This window comes from Muntiacus reevesi, chromosome 4 (assembly GCF_963930625.1).
Source record: "Muntiacus reevesi chromosome 4, mMunRee1.1, whole genome shotgun sequence".
Lineage (NCBI taxonomy): Eukaryota > Metazoa > Chordata > Mammalia > Artiodactyla > Cervidae > Muntiacus > Muntiacus reevesi.
Genome location: NC_089252.1, coordinates 102795291 through 102816305, shown reverse-complemented (window position 1 = coordinate 102816305; position 21015 = coordinate 102795291). Strand labels below are relative to the sequence as shown.

The 21015-nt window shown below is 39.2% G+C and overlaps 1 protein-coding gene across 1 annotated transcript in view; it reads right to left on the bottom strand.

Annotated features, from left to right (window-relative positions):
• Positions 1-21015, bottom strand: part of ERC2 (ELKS/RAB6-interacting/CAST family member 2) — a 919595-nt gene that overhangs the window by 845791 nt on the left and 52789 nt on the right. The gene's annotated exons all lie outside the window — the stretch shown is intronic.

The following is a 21015-nucleotide window of genomic DNA, read 5'->3' as shown; positions in this document are numbered from 1 at the left end:
AGTCTTACTCCCATTGAACAGATCAGGAAATCAAGGCTTTTACAGACGAAGTGACCTGCCCAAGGCCATCTAGTTCTTAAGTGGTGAGTCAGGATTTGAACCCTACCCTCTCTGGTAATAAAACTCTTCCAAAGAGCCCCTGTCACTTCTCCAAGTTCTATGAAAGGTCCTGCGTCCTCTAAAATAAAGAAACTAAGCTTGGCTTTTGCCTTCTAAGAGCATACAGTCTAATGGGGAGAACAGAGGCAAGTAATGATGATACAACGTAAAGCTAGATCTCCAGAGCTAAAAACAGTATGTCATTGGAGCTCCAAGGAGAAAGGGATTCAGTCCAGAAATGCAGAGGCAAAAAAAGGGTTTAGTACTGACGGATGAATAAGAACCTTGTTGGTGTTGTTCCATCACCCAGTCGTATCTGACTCTGCAACTGCATGGACTGCAGCACATTAGGCCCCCCATGTCCCTCACCATCTTCTGAAGTTTTCCCAAGTTTATGTCCATTGCATCAGTGAATAAGAGCTTGCCAGTCAGAAAAGTGGGAAATGGGCATCCAGGCTTAGGATAATCATGCAAACAGAAGCACAGAGACAGAAAAGATCCTTGCATGTTAGAGGTAGTAAGATCGGAGGTACATGAATGAGCTATAAGGAAAAGGGAAACAGGCTGGAGAGGAATCTACAGGTTGATAGTGAAAAGTTTAGTCAGCCATGCTATAGAGTGTAGAATGGGTTCTGTAGACAAATTATAGGCAGAAAGAGATAACAAAGCAGTTGCTGACCCAGAACAGAGTAGAGAAGGTGAAGAAAGAGGACAATGGGGTGAAGTAAAGGCATATTCACAGGTTAGAGATGTCATGAGAGGCAAGGACATCAAAGGCTGACATGAAACACAGGGAAGAAAAGATGATGCCTTCTTAAAGGAAATCCAACTAACCAGGGGAAAACAGTCTGTAAGAGAAATAAGAACAGTACAGGATCCTTAATATTTAGGAAACAGAATTGAAAACAGAACAAAACAATAGCATATAAAGATTTAGACCAGTAAGAAAAGTGAAGTCACTCAGTCATGTCCAACTCTTTGTGACCCCATGATCTGTAGCCTACGAGGCTCCTCCATCCATGGAATTTTCCTGGCAAGAGTACTGGAGTGGGTTTCAGGAGAGAAAATTTCAAAAGTAAAACTGATGGAGAGTAACTCAAGGTCTCCAACAGAGATGAACAGAACTCAAAATGCAAGCCACAACTGTCTATGTTTCAAGAGGAACTTAACTAAAAGAAAAGCAACAAAAACACTAAGTTTGACTTGAAGCTGGGGCCACTAGACCATGGGAGACTCACAAGGACATCAAGAAGTGAACCGGTACCATCAGTTGAGAGCAGATGGTCCAGCAAGCCAACCAGAGCAGTGGAGATGGTACCTATTGCTAAAGGGAGAGAGGCCATTCCCACTGGGATGGTCTTCTATATTTTTCCCTAAGAAATGCATCATAAATCATACATAGAAGAGGGATTCCAGGTACAACCCAGGAAACATTAAGATCTGAAATAATAGCAGATCTTCCTTGTTATCCTCAATATTGTTTCCACAACGCTGGCTTCAAGTCACGGCTCACATTTGAGAATTAAAGGTTCTCAAAAAAAAAAAAATCTGTTTCGATTACACACACCACTTCTACAAAAAGGAAAGTGCTATATTTCAATTGATATAGACAGAACTTTAAAGCCCAGCCAATCCTCTGTCTGGAGATTCAACAGAGTTCAAATAAGACAAAATATCTCCTGTCAAACAGATGGAAGGACATTGGTTGACCAAAACCAGGGTAAACACATGAAGAAAGATGTACAGACCAAGTTCCCAGGGAATCAAGGAGCGATTTTAAGTGTTTGGAGACCATCTGGTTCAACCTCCAGGTTTAGAGATTAGGAAAATAAAGAACCAAACCAGAAAAATACCCCCAGCCTCTGACAGCACAGTGGGAGGGCAGAGAGAGAAAGAGGAAGAGGGGGAGTGACGGAGGGAGATAGAAAGAGAAACCAGGGCTTGTCACAGTTTCCACTCCAAGATGTTGCTTTTCCCAAGATCCAGAACCCAGGTCCTCAGGTAAAGCAGCCCTCTTCCCCTAAGGGCAGGTGCAAACCCCTCTTGGGGAATGAAAGACACCAGAGATAAACAAGCCACACCCTGTTTCTGCAACACTCTGAATTACTGATTTTGGCCTGCTCCTGTTCTGTGAGTGTCTCCAGAGTGCCTCAAATCATTTTGTTTCTCCTATGAAAATGCAGGAACAATGAAAAGTAAGTCTACTCAGCAGGGACAATTAGCTATTTGCATCTGCAAGGGGGTTGACAGTGAGTTCTTCCTGACAGATGCCATCCTCTTCCTCTGAGAACACCTGTCCTACTGGAGTAGAGGAACCCTGCTCTGGAAGCTCTGTCCAACAGCTGGGAGGAAGCTCCTCCTTATTTATAGTGCAGCCTTTCTTGGGGTCTTGAGCCTGAGTTTTCTAGTGTCTTGAAAATCTGCCCAGAAATTGGCAGACACATCTAACACAAGATGTAGTTTTTTCATAGTCTGGTCTCCTTTGGAAGATATAAACAGGAGAGTGGCGATCTGTCTTTAGGACAGTCACACACAAAAATAAAGAGTAGTTATTCTACATGGCAGTATAATGAACATCATTTCTTCATGATACTTTTATGATACAGAGGAAAACAAAGAATTGAATCTGTGGATGGCAATATATTAAAGAGTAGAGTAATAGCAGAGCATAATAGAAAGGACTATAATGAGAAGTATATTAAAAGTGTAATCAAACTTTAGGATAAACTCCTGATGAATAAAAATGGCCTTAATTTTACAATGAAAACAGATTTGCTGAATTTCAAATTGAACAAGTCATCCACAGTATGAAAAATAAACACACAATATTTCAACCTTAGAAGTTAAGCCTTTGTTTTGAGATCAATTAACCAAGCACTCAGGACCACCAACTGGCATCAAACATCACAGGGTATCAGAGGGAAAGGTAAAGAAGGCTTCTTATTCAAAGCAGCTTAAAACTCAAGTTGGTACAAGCAAGATGAACACAACTGAATTTGTGAAAACGAGAAGTCATTACACACTGATACTGCAACATCATGTGTTCCTTCCCGTCAAATTTAGTCCCAGAGTGTCAGTATTCTTTGTATTAAAGAAAGGTGAAACTACACAATGACTTTTGCTTCACTTTAAATAGAAAAGCATTTCTCTATCAATGCAATTTTTAAAATAAAATTAGGCAAAATGACAAATTAGTTTTCTCACCTTTAGTCCAGTACTTCTCATAGTCCAAGGACTACCTGCATAGGAATCAACTGGGACACAGTTTAAAATGCAGATTTCTTGGTCTCCTCTAAGATCCACTGAGGGAGGACTTCTGAGGTGGGGCCAAGGAATATGCATTTTTATAAATGCTGTGTGCAACTCTAAAGTTTACCCAGGTTTGACAAATGGAGCTTCCAAACTGGCCCTGTCCCAGGCTCTTCCCTGCCTGTGTCAGGGTGTTCTTTCTGAAACAGAAACTTCATCACATCATTTTCCTATTTAAAAAGAAAGAAAGAAAGAAAAAACCTTCACTGTTCCTTCTTTGCCTGCAGAATTAAACCCAAACTCCTTAGTGTGGTTTATAAAAATTAGCCTACCTTCAATGTCTAGCCCCTCCTGTACCAGAAACACTTTCACAATATACAGTTAAACTAAAAAGTAGACTCCAAAGCAATGTGAACATCTGACACATGCTACAACATGGATGAAATTTGAAAACAGTGTAGGTGAATAAGCAAAATACAAAAGGACAAACACTATACGATTCCACTTAAATGAAATATCTAGAACATGCAAATGTAGGGGGACAGGAAGTAGATCAGAGGTTACTAGAAGCTTGAAGAAGGGGAGTGGGTATTTGCTGCTTAATAGTTACAGAGTTTCTATTTCAGGTAATAAAAAAGTATGAGAAATAGTGGTAATGGTTGCCTGACACTGTGGCTATAATTACTGCCATTGAGTTATACACTTAAAGGTGGTTTAAATGGCAAATTCTATGTGATGGATATTTACCACAATTTTTAAAAATTAATAATGTAATATACCAAAAACCATTGAGTTGTACTCTTTAAATGAGTGAATTATATTGTATGTAAATTATATCCCAATAAAGCTGTAAAAATGTACATAAAATACCAGTGTGAGAGAAAGACAAGGGAAGATATATTCTCTGAATGACAAGATGCAGAAGGTTCTATTTTCTGAGTTTCTCTATAATTTCCCAAAATTTCATAATGAGCTTCGGTGTGCTGCCTTTGCATTCGGAAGACAAAGAATAAGTGTCGCTTTAACACTAAAAGTTTACCAAGATAAACAGAAGCTATCAGCCATGATCTTCTCAGGGGTCAGGGCACTCGGCAGCGGGGTGTCAGTGAGGACCCCAGGCATCTAGTGCTGCCTGTACTATTCTTCACTGGATGAGCCCCCAGCTACTTCCATGGGACTGTGATACTCTAAGTCTTGGTGGCCAAAAGAGTTCAATAATGCGGCCAGGGACTCTGGAGGAAAACTGCCAGGATTTCACCTCACTAAGCCCCTCTGAGTCTCTGTTTCCTCATCTGAGCAATGGGAATAATAATGGCATGTATTGTACTGTTATCAAGAGAGTAAATTAATTAATTTACCTGAAGTACACAAAACAATGCCTGACATTCAGTACTCTGACCTTATAGTTTAGTCAGTTACTGGCTGCCGTTTTTTTTTTCATTGCTGCCATTGCTCTATTACACTCGTGTGACTATTTCCTAACCATTCTTACTAGAGCAGACTGGCAAACTATGGCCCAAGGGCCAAATCTGACCCATCACCCATTTTTTGTATGGCCTATAATTAGTAGAGTTTTCACATTTTTTAATGTTTAGAAAAGGATCAAGAAAAATTATTTCATGACATATAAAAAATATTTTAAAATTCAAATTTCAGTGTTCATAAATAAACCTGTATTGGAACACTAACACTCCTCTACATTTACATATTACCTATGTTTGCTTTCATGTAGTTGAATGAACTATCCGACCTGCAAAGCCTAAAATACCTGACCTCTGTACAGAAAATGCTTGCTGACTCCCAGATATGGAACCCAAGAAAGTCCCTGTTCCTCCTCACTCTCAGCTTGACAAGTCTGTGTTAGCATGGCCAGTCAGCACTGGGTCTGAGCACACCTCTCTTTGCACTGGGTTCCTTGACTATTCTCTCTTTGGTAGTAACTAGCTTTGGTATCAGTTTCCATTTGTTTGGAGGAATCAGATCATTCCTTTTCATCCTTCTTTGCTCTCTTTAGTCTTTCTATTTTCTGTTGTACTATCTAAAAAGTGTTTATATGCACCAATCGTAAGACAGGCCCTGATAAGTCTGCTGCTTGAGCCATGCTCACAGACTGGTGATTCTGTGGTTCTCATCAGACCAGTAACCATTCGGGCAAGATTTTCTGTGAGTCACCAGTAAAACCAGATAAAGTTCTCCTTCCGTCTCTGATCTTTCTCCTGAGAGCTCGGTTTTAATCCAGAAAGAGCATTCTCTCTAGTTTTCCTGCTAGGCGGGCACAGATTGTCAGGTCTGTGTTTTTGTTGTTGTTGGTTTGGTTTTTGTTTTGCTTTGTTTTGTTTGCAGGGTGGGGTTTGTTTTTAATTGAGACATAATTGACATATAACATTATGTTAGTTTCAGGCATACTATATAATGATTCAGTATTTGTATACATTGCAGAATGATCATTACAAAAGTCTAGTTAACATCTATCACCACCCATGAATCATTTTTTCTTACAATGAGAACTCTTTAGATCTACTCTCCTAAAATATTCAAGTACACAATACAGTATAATTAACAACAGTCACCATGCTGTACATTACATTCCAGGACTTATCTTATCATTGGAAGTTGGTAGCTTTTGACTCCCTTCACTATCTCAACCAATCCTGCCTCTCTGTCAACCACTTTTGAAAGGAGCCAACTATCAGGTTGAGGGTCCAAGATGTCAAGTGCACAAGTATCACTTTCAATAACTGTTGCCAGCTCTCATGAGGTCATCTAAGCCATCTCCTCCATCAGGGAAAACTCCTGATTCTTACGTATCTACTCTCATTAAAATCCTAACTCTTGCATCTATCTCACCTAATTTCATTAAAGATACCCTTAATGGACAATCTAGAGGATATCTGACTTAAGCAAAATTGGTTTTTGAGACGTACCTTAGGGATTCTCTGGTGACTCAGACAGTAAAGAATCTGCCTGCAATGCAGGAGACCTAGACTCGATCCCTGGGTCAGAAAGATCCCTTGGAGAAGGGAAGGACTATCCACTCCAGCATTCTTGCTTGGAGAATTCCATGGACAGAGAAGACTGGAAGGCTACAGTCCATAGGGTCACAAAGAGTAGGGCATGATTGAGTGACTAATACTCACTTTCACTTTAGGGGAAAAAAGGGAGGAATAAGATTTCTCAGGCTCGATAAGCACCACCTTTTATTGATAGGCAGAGGCCACCAAACAAAATTCTGATTCAAAAATCGCTTCACTAAAAGATCCTTTGGCCAAAGCTAATGAACAATTTAATAATCTTTGTTGTTGTTCAGTTGCTCAAACTCTTTGTGACCCCCATGGACTGTAGCCAAAGGCTCTTCTGTCCATGGAATTTCCAAAGAAAGAATACTGGAGTGGATTGCCATTTCATTCTCCAGGAGATCTTCCTGACCCAGGGATCAAACCCACCTCTCCTATGTCTTCGCACTGGCAGTCAGATTACCATTGAGCCACAGGGGAAGCCCTTAACAATCTTGAGCAACCACAAATTAGACTCATTTCCCTAGTAAATCCTCCTCTTCCACGTCCTCCAGTTGCCTCCATATGTTTAGCACCCACTCATCCCCCAGCCTTCTCATCTTTCTTCTTTTGGACGTCCGTCAACTTCTCTTCCTCTTATTCAGAGCCTTCACCTTTTCTCAATGACTCTCCTAGGACTCTGAAATGCCAGCTATTTCTAAAGATCCATCCTGCCCATGAGCCTGGTATTCAAGCAACTACAGAATTTAAACCTTGAACCTAAATAACTATAATTAAGGGTTTTCCTAAACCCAGGCAAGACCAGCAACCATTCATAGAATAATTTAGAATTCTTTTGTGTACATATGACTCAGCGTTACTAGACTTTTATCAACCTGTACACATGTTTGTTGGAATTTAAATCCTGAATAGCAAAGGCTACTTGGACTGTCCGAGAAAAGGCCCTACAGTATCTCTCTTTCCACAGTAAACCTGAGAGTAAAAAAATGAAAGGCCTGAAAACATAAAATCTTCTAAAAGCCATAACCAAAACTTTTACAAAAAAATTAGATTGGACCATAATTCAGTCATGCCAAAAAAAGATGAAAAGAAAATATAAGAGAACTTTAGAATAGAATGAAAAATAATTTCCCACAATATTCAGGAGTTAAAGAACATTAACAATGGCTTTTTCACCTTGGCCAAAGGTACTCCCACTAGCTCTTAAGACCATGTGGTTCACTCCCTTGGGTTTACACTAGCTATTCTTCTATGAATATATGTGCTGAGGGATTTCATTTAAAATACTAGATTCTATCTTGCTACACAAATACATGGCGAAATACTGCAATGTACTCAGCCCCATTACCAACACATTAAGGCTCCCTTTTTACAACATCTTTCTAAACAGCGTTTCCATGACCTTGAGATTTGTCAGCTGGAAGAAACATGAGAGAAAAACTGCCCTTTAACCTTTCTGGAAGAGACATTAGGAGGTACTGTCAACAACAAATCCAGAAGTGAAACTCCAAGGAGTCAATGCCTAGGTTCATGCTTCACAACTAGGGAAGCAGAATTCCAAAGAACTACTCAAATTGGGGGATCTCAAATTGAAAATTGTCAGAGATCCTCCAAAAGGAGCCAATTTTCAGAAAGATGCCAAGGGTTTTAGAACAAGCTGATGACCTCGTTTAGGGGAGAGTTTCTACTCAAGGCACTGCCCCAATTCCTGTTTTGCTTATCACCTGCCTCCTTATAATCATTCTCATTTTCTATAGATTCCTGACTGTTTCCACCCAAAACAGCACCTTCCTCTTTTCTTTCCTCTTCATTATAATTGTTAGGTCAGGAAACAGTCATTCTTAGATTAATCCAAACAGCAGACACTACCTCAATCTTATTGATTCCTGGATGCCCGAGCTAACACTGGATACCCATGATGCAGTCCTTTAGTCAATTACATTCTCATCAAATGAGACTATAGGGAATTACAGTCAACAGCATTTCCACTTTCATCTATGTGGCCAAATGACCTTAAATCAATCTGTGACTTTGCTAATGACCCTCTCTCCCAGAAAAAAGAACTAATTATTACAATCTGTTGATTAGATCCTAGGTAATTTCACAATTGAACTCAACAAATTTCCTAGAATAATGGTTCAAATGTCACCTGAAGGAGACATTCATAGATTCAAATATGAAACCCAATTATGTGATGCTTTGGATCTGATCTCATGTGAAAAACTCATCTTGTTCTATATATCCAAGAGCACCTTCTGGATACTACTTGTTTTGCACCCAAGATACCTGATGCTATTAACATTTGCCTCAAACTAATACCTCACATACTTCAGGAATAATAGTCCAAGACCTGTCCAGGCACAGAGACTCTACTTCTATAATTCACTGAGGCTGGGCATGAGCTCCAAAATGAGGTCACTTTTGATTATTCACGGTGAAATGATTGACTCACTGTTTATGCAAATAGTCAGAGCAATGTTCCCAATGACGGGAATCTTACAAACAGAAATACCTACAAGAAATTAATGACTAACTCTGGCAGAAGTTATTAATACTACCACTTCTGACCTAGATGAATCTGGATTAGTCTCAATTCATTGGCACAAACAGTGAGACACAATTGCATTGCTCCACATTTCTTGTTGGCTGATCACATGGTGTCTGTGCAATTGCTAATGCTGCTTGCTATACTTGGATCAATGAAAAGAAAAGGTAGGAGAAGCTAAACACTACCTTCAAGAAACAAGTTACCTGGCTTTCCAAGGTTGATCCTGATGGCCTATAAAATTTTTAGCCAGAGTTGAGCAACTGGGGTACCTGGTTCTGAAGCAACTTAAATGGCACTATTAATTATTCTCGTTTTTGTCAAATGGTCAAATTTCTGCAATATGAATACAACAACAAAAAGGCAAAGAAGATACTGCAACACTACAGTTGACTGTGCAGACAACTAGATAATCTCTGACAAGTGACGGTCTGGATCTCTAATCTGTCCTGAAATGGTCAATTACTCAAAAACAAAAGAATGATGAAAAGAGAGGACTGTGAGAATGCATATACAAATGAACATGGTCATGACAAACAGAACTTTGACCCCAAAATCTGCTGCAGCCTGCAACAGTCAGGATTCAGTCAATGACTGCTAGCTTCCCTATTTTTAATTGTGCTTCCAACTCAGGACCAATGCGAGGAAGCCAAACTATTCTCCCCTGAATCAATCACATAAGATGCCTTGCTTCTAGTTAGCCTGCTTGCCCATGCCAACAACCTACAATTAAATCATGTATACTGGAAGGCTTCCCTGTTTCACCAGAGAGCTTTCCCACTGTACCAACTGCCTCTAAGACCTCCTGTCAAATATAAGTGATGGTGGCTGCCTTCCTTGCTATAGCAAGCTCTGAATAAATAGTCTCTGTTTCTTGTCCTTTGGGTCATCTTCATTTATTTCCACACTACATATAACCACATGCACATACACACACACACACACAGCATGGCCATGTGCAACACTTTAGAAACCTCAGTAGCCACAGAAGGAGGGTCACTCTTTACTGAGGTAGCACATTCTCATCTCTCTATTCTAGCCGCGAAGGGCTCAGGTATAACTGCTACCACCTATCCAATATCCCCTTCCCAAATAGGCAAACTTGCCTGACATCAATGCACCCAGAATCTGCTCAGAGATGGAGCTTCCTAACCCTATGCTATGGCATAGCCACAGATGGGTTACCACTCTGCTAATAGTCATTTATTCCCTCACCACCATCTCGCCCAAGCATCCCCAGCCACGGGCAACTTCCAGCTGCTCACTCTAGAGTAACATAGAACACTATCATTTTCTGTGTTTGCCATTGTTTGAGGAAACTGGGCAAGTACTAAGGAATTTCCATGCCACTAAGTCCTTGGGTCTTGCGTGAAGCATGCCATCCTTTGCAATGTAGCAATCTGTGTGAATTACGGGGATTTGGCAAGATGCCCAAAATGAGGGGCTCCAAAATCACTGCAGATGGTGACTGCAGTCACAAAATTAAAAGATGCTTGCTCCTTGGATGAAAGGCTATGACAAACCTAGACAGCCTATTAAAAAGCAGAGACATCACTTTACTGACAAAGGTTCGTATAGTCAAAGATACAGTTTTTCCAGTAATTATGCATGGACGTGAGAGTTGAACCATAAAGAAGGCTGAGCACCAAAGAATTGATGCTTTTTGAACTGTGGTGCTGAAGAAGACTCTTGAGAATCCCTCGGACTGCAAGGAAATCAAACCAGTCAATCCTAAAGGAAATCAACCCTGAATATTTACGAGAAGAACTGATGCTAAAGCTGAAGCTTCAATACTTGGCCAATTGATGCAAAGAGCCAACTCACTAGAAAAGACCTTGATGTTGGGAAAGGCTGAGGCATGAGGAGACGAGGGCAATACAGGATGAGATGGTTAGACAGCATCACTAACTCAATGGACATGAGTTTGAGCAAACTCCAGGAGACAGTGAAAGACAGGGAAGACTAGCATGCTGCAGTCCGTGGGATTGCAAAGAGTTGAACACAATTTAGTAACTGAACGACAACAATGGAGATTTGGCAAGATGCCCAAAAGGAGAGGAGCATGAATGTGATTCTTTTGATGGGTAAGAGAGTTACTAGCCAAGGAAATGAGCTGAAGACGTCTCTGGCTAGGAAGTGTTCCATGCTTTCAAATTCTAAGGACTATACAAGTTACAAGTTACAGCACGACTAGAAACAGGGTGAGACACATAATATTCCCACATTCCTACTGATGGCAGGACATTCAAATTGAACTGATCAATATTAGTTATATTAAATAATATTGCTAAGGTTAATTATATCCTAACTATATGTCTATCACTCAATAAGCTTTTACTGAATTTCAGGCACTATTATCAAGTTCTTAACATATGTTTTCTCATTTAATCATCACATCAACTTGATGATACCGGTTCTACTAATGAACCCACTGCACAGATGAGGAAACTGAAGCTAACAACATTGGAGCAAGAACACACAGCAGAACAGGAGACAGAATCCAGCTATAATCTGTTAAACATCATATCCTAAGCTACCAACTTATAATTTACAAGGCTACATATAACCTATATTTGACTGACCACATGTTAGCAACTGAGGTATGACAGATTAATATAAAGAAAAATAAATGTGAAAAAGGAGAGAAAATTCACATCATTATTCAGCAACTGAAAATTAAATTCCAATTTATATGAAGTCAGCTATTAATACTATGTCAATTCTACTTAATACTTGTGTTGCACTTTGACAATATGGAATATAAATTCCTTTTAGTGTTTCAACTTACTATAGTTTTAAAATTGACTTTGCAAATGCCTTCCAAATTATTTCATATGATAACTGTGAAAGCAACTTCATTTACTGCAAGTCTATTTTATGCACCAGGTCAGCATTTCATCCACACTTTTCAGCCTAATATTAAAATGGACTTTTAACTAATACAGTTTATTCAAAATGATCCCATAAAATTACACGGAAGTCACACTGAAATATTAACTATATATAAAAAACTATATATCAGACTATTAACTATATATAAAAAACTATATATCAGACTAATAATTGTGTATTATTTTAAAAGAAGTAGATTCAGTAACTTGCTATTTTAATACAGAGTCATTTTCTATCAACTAAAAAGAGGAGGAAATTTTAAAGTCAATTAGTCTATTCAACCTTAGCATTTGTTACCTCCTAAATTTGAGTATAAGATGTGAACAAATGGGGACATCGCCATAGTGTGAAAGCATATTTAAGACTCAACAGGTGACTAACCACAAAGTTTTCACCTTTCCCCTCTTACTCTCCCCTCCCAACTTTGTGCTTCACACAGACAGTAGCATACTGGTCTAAAGCAAGAGTCAGAAAAGTTTTTCTATAAAGAGCCAGATAGTAAATATTTACTCCTTGTCAACCAGATAGTCTGCTGCAACTATTCAACTTGGTCATTGTAGCATGAAGCAGCCAGATAATATGCCTAAACGAATGTATCTACTGTATAAACTTTACTTTTAATTAATTTTTGTTAAATTTCATTTGCTTTTAATTTATTTTATAAATTTAATAGACATTTGTATTTCAGGCAGTTTTCTGAAATACTATTCTTTGGATCTTTTCCAATCATTTAAAAATGAAAAATCCATTTTGCTAATGGGCTGCATGAAAATAGGAGGTGGTACTGATTTGTCCCCTGGGTCCCAGTTTCCTGACTTTTGGTCTAAAGCAGAGTGGCCCAGTTTCAGTTTTTTTAAGTAATCACATTCTCAGGCAAGTTCACATCTCATGTACCTACTTCAGTGCAAAGGTTATTCAGTATTTGTTTTCACACAATAAACAAAGCTAACTTCAGTGCTCACTGCATGCCAGGCCATGTATAAAGTGCTTTGAGTGGATCATTTCATTAATTCCTCTCCTTAAAGGTAGGTAGGTTCCATCATTACCTCTATTTTATGGGTGAGAAAACTGACAGAAATTTTCCCAAGGTTATGAAACTGATAAGAGCTAAGCAGTCTAATTCCACAATCCCTGCTATTGGTACTCCACTACTAAATGCCTTCCTAAAATGGCTTCTGGGGACTTCCCTGGTGATCAAGTGGTTAAGACTTTGCCTTCTGGTTCACAGGGTGTGGGTTCAATTCCTCCTGGCCAAACAACTGAAACAAAATGGAAGCAACATTGTAATAAATTCAACAGAGATTTAAAAAACTGGTCCACATCAAAAATAACAATCTTTATCTTAAAAAAGGCTTCTGTGAAGCAGGAGAAAAAAAACACAGTAAACCAGGAAGTTTTAAATCAAGAGTAAAAAATAGGAGACATCAGCAGAGCAAAGGTCACAACCACCAACATAATAAGGAAATTTCCCATTTCTACATGTCTTTTGAAAATGACTAGTCTCAGTTATCTCTTTTATTTAACAGTGAACTCTGTCAGTTTCAATGTAATAATAGTTATCATTAAGTGTGAAGACCTGGAGTCTCCCAAACTCTAGTGAAAGTAGCTCAGTCATGTTCGACTCTTTGTGACCCCACGGATTATACACTCCATGGAATTCTCTAGGCTAGAATACTGGAGTGGGTAGCCTTTCCCTTCTCCAGGGGATCTTCCTAACCCAGGGATTGAACACATGTCTCCTGCATTTCAGGCAGATTCTTTAGCAGCTGAGCCACAAGGGAAACCCTCCCAAACTCTAACTGTGCATTTATTTAATATTAAGAATGTCATCTTCATATATTACCTTTTTCAGATTAGATGAAACCAGTCATCCCTGGGTATTCTTCCTTGGTACCTGCATTAAGGGAGGAGACCCAGGACATTCCCAAAGTTTCCAGGATATATCTGCCCATAACAAAGATGTATGAAATGTCTCCCCAAAATAGTTCCCTCTGGGAAAGAGACTCCAAACTCTCTTCCTGTAAAGAGGAGGCCATGACCCTGGAGGCAGGGCTAGGTGTGGAAAGGGAACAAGAAAAGAAGAATGGCAGCAAGGAGAAGTAAGCTCTGGGGTCAAAGGAACGCCCAAAACACTGAATCTGAAGGAGTAGGAAGAGAAGCAAGAACTGGATCTAAGATCAAGGGTACTTGGCCAGGGTCAAGCAAACAAGGTAGGGTCCAGGAGACCCAGCAGGAGAAAGAACTTGGCAACATATGTGTACTGAACATAATTTTGTGCCACAAAATTAAGCCTTAGGAACATAGCCATAAATAAGACAGACAGGCTTATCCTATCCTCCGGGTTTACAGGCTATTGATGAAAGGCAGCCCACTAATGACAACAATGGTTTATTGTTCTTGTTTAGTTGCTAAGTCATGTCCAACTCTTCTGCAAGCCCACGGACTATGGCCCACCAGGTTCCTCTGTCCGTGGGATTTCCCAGGCAATACTAGAACGGGTTGCCATTTCCTCCTCCAGGAGATCTTCCTGACCCAGGGATCAAACCTAGGCCTCCTGCACTGCAGGCAGATTCTATACTGTCTGAGCCACTAGGGAATGACAGAGGAACATAAAATGAGGAAATGCTGAATTCAGTGGGAATATCCGTTTGCAAAGAATCATTAAGGAAGCTGTGTTAAGACGCTTTTAAAAATGGCTGCCAATGACTCCCAACTCTTAATACATTATGCAAGTCCTGTGCAATTCCCTCCCCTCGAGTACGGGCTGCACTTATCAACTTTCTCCTAATGAATAAAGTATAGCAAAAGAGACAGGATGTGACATCTGAAGTTATGTTATTAAAGACTGGAACTGCTCCCTTGTTTGTATCCTCTCTCTTTCTTGATGTCTCTTACATATTCACTCTGAGGGAAGCCAGCTGCCACGTGTGAGCTGCCCAATGGGGAGGCCCAAGTGGCAAGGAACCAAGGACAACCTCAGCCCATACAGAACTGAGGCCTTCAGTCCAACAGCCTACAAGGAGCTGAAAATCCTGCCAACAACTTCATGGGTGAGCTTGGAAGCAGATCCTCCCCTAGTCAAGCATTCAGATGAGATCACAGCCCCAGGTTGCACACTGATAGTAACCTGTTGGAGACTCTTGCTTAACGCCACTGAGCTTGAGGTAAATTTATGAGGAAAACAAATAACAAAAGGAAAGCAAAGCAAAGGAAAACAGATAACAAACCGGGTTGCTCAGAAAATTTTCACCACACTCTTTCTCTCAAACATCTCTTGTTCCCCCACAAAAAATACAATTTATAGTGTTTTCACTACCAAAGTCCAGAAGTTCTGATATACTAACAGTGATATTACAAAGGAAACCAGCCCTCCCAATGGGTGAACCTGAGGTGATTTCAACTGTTTGTTAAAGAATCTCATTTGATCTCAGCAAAGAAATGATTTGAAAGAAGAAAGTCCTTTCTTTGCCAGTGGGCTGGGTATAAGAGTAGGGCAGAATAGAGGGATTGTAGTATATCAGAATGGCAGAAAAATGTAGTAAATAAAGAAGCACAATAAACAGAAGGCTATTTCTAAAATATCATTCAGGAGGCAACAGATCAACTGGTTTCCCCTAGATTTAATTTTTCAAGGGTACTTCAGTGCTCCCACGGCACCCTGTATTTCTCCCATCAAATCCTTCAATATGCTAAACTGTAAACGATTTGTTTACTATCTAGGCCAGGTGAGGCAGGTCAGTCTCAGGCACCACTGTATCCTCAGGGTCGAATCCAGCGCCTGCTACCCAGTAAGAATTCAATATATTTTTGCTAAATGAGTAAAACATGACTCTCCACATCTGTGACAGGTCATATGCATAGAAAAAGACCAAAAAGGAAAGCATCAAAACATAAACAACAAAGACCACTAAATGGAAGAGAATTTTTTTTAATTTTTTAAAACTCTTTTTACATTTTCTTTGATAAACTTGTCTGCATTTTCCAAAATGTCTGTAAAGTGGAAACACCAGAGATCATCATAAAACAAACCTTTTGGCCTGAGGCAATTTGTATTTGCAACTTTATAATCCTGAGATTGCTGCCCTAACTTTCCAAATTCAAAGACTTATTTATAATAGATTATCATCTCATTTGTCAATTTTTCAGCCTGACAACTGAATTCTTAAGTACCATGTAGAAACTTTCAAATACAAATGAAGAGATCAACACCTGCAGAGCTGTATTATGAACACAGTTGCCAGTGATTTTCATCTTTAAATAGAATTAATCACTTCACAATACTTAGACCTCAAAAAAGGTATCAAATGGGAAAACATACAGTATTAAAAATAACCACATGAAAACATTTGGACTGGTTTTACACTGGTTCTGAGTCTTTAAAAGGCAGCGGAATATCTAGTCTATAAAACAAAATTACCCCCAAATACAATCAATTAAGTAGAAAGTGGTTTTGCACACGTGTGTATGAAAACTACACATTTTTATTCCAGATCACTGGAGTAAATCACAAAAGCAGCAGAGAACAGCAACTCCCACAGAAGCTCAATACCTTCTATTTTGGAAACAAAGACAGCCACCTGAAATTACTCTCCACATACACTCTAGATTTAAACAGAAAATATTTTCTTCAAATAATTTCAAATTTCAAAGAGAGCTCAAAATCATCCACATGTCCCCTGTTTTGTACTTCACTGAATAGGCCAGTTGAGTGGGGCTCAGAGATAGGCTACCATTCTTTGCCAGTCAAGACTATGTCCACAGTGTGCCAGTAACAGGTACGGGACATCTCCGCTGCAATAGGGCACTCTGATTCTGGCACACCTCCATTAAGGAGGCCTTGGATTAACAGATAACAAACTGCTATGTATGAAAAAGATAAGCAACAAGGATATATTACATAGCACAGGTATAATCATTATCTTGTAATAACCTATAATAAAGCATAATCTGCAAAAATATTAAATCATTATGATATACACACTGAAACTAACATAATATTTTAAATCAACTATTCTTCAGTTAAACTGCTGACATACTTTACAAACTTTTTTTTTTTTTTGGTACTCACTATGTCACACTTAAAAAAACATCCCAATTCACACAGCCCACATTTCAAAGTAGGTGTCTGTAGTGGACACTGCAGGATTCCTGTACTTCTCCTACCTGATTACTCAGTAGAGACCTTTCTGTGTTACTGATTACTTATCAAAACAGCTAACTCTCATGAATTTAAACAAAAGTCCAACCACACAGAGATGAAAAAGCAAAATAACTAGTGTGGTTTCTATTCGCTCGTGAAATAATATATACGAAGCACCTTCTTTGTGCCAGGTATTCAGCCAAGAGCTTTACACGGCTCATCTCATTTAATGCTCACAACAATCCTATGAGAAGGTACAACATAATCCTTGTTTTATAAATGAGAAAACAAGTGGTGGTGGTGCTTCAATTTCAACCCCAAGGAAGCTGACTCTAGAACATACACTTACCCACCACACTTACTCAACAATAAAGGTCAAAGAAGGACAGGAGATAAATAATTAAGAAGCCTTAGTCTGATTTGAGTGTGCCTATCAGAAGACATTTGGGGAAGTATTTGAAAAGACTAGGGCAGAAGTCTAGGCTTAAAACAGATAAATTCACCTACCAAGGTTAGGAAGGGAAGAGAGCAGGAAACATATCCAAGGGGAAAAAAAAACTAGTGATGAACTCAAAATTTCTGTGTTAACAAATGATGATCATGATGATGATAAGCAACATTTTTGAAGCCTTTTCTCCGAGCCAAGCTTTCTGTTGAAATCAGGGTTCCTCAACACCAGCACTATTAACATTTTGGACCAAATAATGGCTATGGGGCGGGGGGAGCATTTCCTAAACATCACAGGATGTTTAGCAGCATCTCTGGCCTCTACTCACTAGAGATCAAAAACAGTCCTTCACCCCCACAAGACAGGTCAATCAAAAATGTCTTAAGACATAGCCAAATGCCCCCTTGGAAGGCAAAACTGTTCCCCCAAGATGATGAGCCCCTGTACTAAATGCTACATATTCATTATCTCATTTATTCTTCATAGCAGCACTACAGGAAGCAATATTATTGCCCTCACTTTACAGAGGAGAAAACCGAAGGCTTGGTTGGGCAGCTGACTAGAGGTCCCACTGCCAATAAATGAACGAGCTCAGACTGGAATCCCAGGTTGGTCTGATTCTAAAGCAAATTTGTACTGCTGGTCAATACAAACGACCCTCCCATCTCTGATGTGTGCAGTTTTGCACGTCTTCCCACACCCTCATGTGATTCCAGAGAGGAATATAAATAAAACGATGGCTTCAGGGCTCAGTGCTGAGAAGTTCTCCTCCTGCCACAACCATATTTAAGGGTCCCCTTTCATCTTGCGCTCTTTTAACTCTGTCTGTATCCATCTTTTTGTGGTTAATCACCTCTCAGGAAATAGGTATAGTATGAACAAATAAAAGTTTAAAGCATGAATACATGCTTAATGGAAAACGTGTCCTTAAAACATTCTTAATACAAACACCTAGCCAACTGCAATTAAAAGACATAAAATTGTTTATATAGGGAAATTAAACTACCAGCATATCATCTTTGATATAAACTGAGCTATGCCTAAAAATGTAAACTTCACAAATGGAGCTAAAGTTCAAATTGCTCTAAGTTGTAAATTTGTTCTTGAAATACAAAACACATGGGAAACAGAAGCTAATTTTTTTGTCTTATTTTTGTATGTGAAAATTACCTATAATCTGCCTGTTAAACAATACAAAAATTATTTTACATGATAATTGACTATCAAACTAGGCCAATTTACACTTAAAATCCCTCTGAAACCACCTAGAAACTGGGACAACAGCAAAAGAAAAAGAACACTTCCATGTGTGTCAATTTCCTTCTGTTTCTTAACCATCAGTCCCCAAGGCTAAAAAAAGAGAAAATCAGAAAACGTTAACTAAACACAAGCAATTAATAAGGAAGAACTTTTCAAGCACTGAAAGTTTTGCATGATTTTGTTTGACTATGCCAAGGAAAATCCCACAACGCTCACACTTAAAACAGGCCATTAATCCAACAGGCAATGTTTTTTTTCAATGAAAAAAAAAAAGGAAATTTCTTCTCACCACCTCATTGTCAATATTTTTAAAGAATTGGATGATTTGCTTAATGCCCTTACCCCATCCCAATGAAGAAAAGGAGATCTGTATTCACACTATTTGTTTTTAATGTTTCAGCCAGTTACAGAAAATAAATTCAATAGCAGATTCTCCTTAGTGTCTCAAAGCTGAAAAGCGAAGAGAAGAGTGGGAGGGGGAGAGGAAAAAATGAAAAGGGAAAAAAATTAAGAAAAAGAGAGGGAAAAAAAAAAACTATCCAAGTGATCTCTTCTGTTGACTTATATAAGGTTCTAATCTCACCACAGCTCTGTCCCCTCATCGGTATACATCCCTCTCCCCACTCAAATGCCCAAAATTCCTTCACTGTGCACTCTGGAATCCAAGGTCTTAAAGAGCAAAAAACCCCTATTCCCTCAGCCTCTTCTAGAATGATAACATTCTTTCCTGACTTGATATATTCATCTTCCTAGGCTCCTTAGCAAATACTTCATACCTTCTCTTTCTTCAAAGTTCCAGCAACTCCTTCCTCCATCCTTAATTTCAGTGATGGTCTTCCTACTCATCTCACCCAGAAAACTGAAGCTGCAGAAGACCTTCCTTGACCTGCTGCCACCTCAATTACCCATGAAATTGTACCATCTCTCCTATAACGCTGGGCACCCTGTTCATATGCCTATCTATGGCAGTCCCTCCTCTTGTGTACCAAATCTCATCGCCTCTCTCCTATTTGAGGACACCACTCCAGCAATGCTTTCTGTACTAAGTCATATCCATCAAGAGACAAATGATATGTCATATCTTTCATCTCAGCAACACCCTCTTCCTCCTCTACCTGCTGTCCCAATTTCTCTCCATTCTCCTTTTCAGCAGAATTTCTTTAAAAAGCTGTGTAAGACAATGGACTCTAATTAGAATCAAGTTTTCCCCCCTATCATTTCTCCGAAAGAGTTCTTAACTCTTTTTTTTCTTGAGTTCATCAGTGATCTTGGTAAGAACAGTGGTCAATTCTCAGTTTTCATATTACCTGGTCTACTTAAAGTATTGGAAACAATAGATAATGCCTTGCCTATGAGTACTTTTCTTCATATCATTTCACTGTGGACAGTGACTACAGTCATGAAATTAAAAGATACTTGCTCCTTGGGAAGAAAGTTATGACAAACCTAGACAGTGTATTTTGCCAACAAAGGCTTGTGTAGTCAAAGCTATGGTTTTTCTAGTAGTCAAGCACAGATGTAAGAGCAGGACCAAAAAGAAGGCTGAGTGCTAAAGAATGGATTCTTTCAAATTGTGGTGCTGGAGAAGTTTCTTGAGAGTCCCTTGGACTGCAAAAAGATCAAACTAAAGTCAATCTAAAGGAAATCAACCCTGAATATTCATTGGAAGGACTGATGTTGACGGTGAAGCTCCAATACTTTGGCCATCTGATGAGAAGAGCCAATTCACTGGAAAAGACCTTAACAGTGGGAAAGACTGAGGGCAGGAGGAGAAGGGGGCAACAGAGGATGAGATGGTTAGATAGCATCACTGACTCAATGGACATAAATTTGAGCAAACTCCAGGAGACAGCAAAGGACAGGGAAGTGTGGCATGCTGCAGTCCACAGGGTCACAAAGAGTCGAACATGGCTTAGCGACTGAACAACAATAACCTATTTCCAACATCTAGAACACTGCCTGGCACATAGTGATACTCAACAAAATATACGAATAAATAGAACTGTGACATTAAGCAAAGCAACAAATCACATCTGAGAACTAGAAAGTTAATCTCTGTCATGCCCCTGGTTTCTTATTATTATGAAATGTATAGCATAAAATTTACCATTTTAAGTGTACAGTTCAAAGACACTAAGTACATGCACATTATTGCATAACCATCACCACCATCCATCTCCAGAACATTTTTCATCTTCCCAAACTGAAACTTCATACTCATTAAAAAATAATACCCCACTCCTCCCTCCCCCTAGCCCATGGCAACCACCATTGTACTCTCTATTTCCAAGATTTTGACTACTCTAGATATCTCCTATAAGTGGAATTATATAGTATTAGGTGTTATGTAACTGACTTATTTCACTTA